Raw genomic sequence first — 1,009 nt, 5'->3', positions numbered from 1 at the left:
GTAAACTACAGCGCAAAGTAGCAATTAATATATCCTTCGTGCTATTCCCTGACTACTAATAGTTTAAATAAATTCAGTATTAACTGCGACTTTGCGCTGTATTTTACAGAATGTTAACTTTAACCCTCATTACCCATTTTTGACTTACACCACTTCTGCTCTGAAAATAAAATTTGGCCTACATTTTCTGAGTTAATTGAAGTTACAATTTTTTCAACAAAATTGTGTATTCATTTGTTCTGACCTACGTCATAATAATAGTAAGTGCATGTAAATTACGTTTATATAGGTAGGGTAAGTTAAAATTAAGCTTATGTGTGAAAACTGGAAATGTAATGTAAAATGCGGTAAACTTTCCATAAAAATTTAAACCATAATATCAGTACTATTAGCGACTCAAAACAATAATAAAAAAAATAGAAAAATAATGAACTTCATAAATCAATGTCTGTCAAATTAAGGTTTAAATCTTCCCCTTTTTTATTTTTAAGTTTACCTCAGCGGTCGAGTTTGCCCCAATTTGCGGTATGGAAAATAGTTAATTTCTCAGGAAATAGGGAGAGGAGTTCACCACGCGATGTACCCTACAATTTTGACTCTTCTCAGAGGAAATATAGAGTTCCAATGGTTTATAAATATATTTAGGAATGAATTGAATTAACCGTCCACGTACAAACAATTATATTATTTCAAACCATGATACGTGATCAGGGCCATGATTCAGTTGTAAGGAGCAGAAAGAATTACGTTTATTCCCAGCTTCTGAAACTTGTAGATTAACTGCGTGTGAAATTCTTCCAGGATTCTAAAGTAGAATTAGTAAGAACCATATACACTTATTGTATAGCATAAAAATATAAAATAAATTACGCAAAACCCGTTTTCTGATGCGTTATCATATGTAGTGTGCACACTTTTACCTTGCCTGCCGCTAGAGGGCTACTGTCGCGCCAGCTGTCAAATGTTGGCATATTTTATACGTATGAGCTGCGTGACTGTATCTATTAGA

Source organism: Periplaneta americana, chromosome 12, assembly GCF_040183065.1.
Source record: "Periplaneta americana isolate PAMFEO1 chromosome 12, P.americana_PAMFEO1_priV1, whole genome shotgun sequence".
Classification (NCBI taxonomy): Eukaryota; Metazoa; Arthropoda; class Insecta; order Blattodea; family Blattidae; genus Periplaneta; species Periplaneta americana.
Note: the sequence above shows the minus strand (reverse complement) of the source record.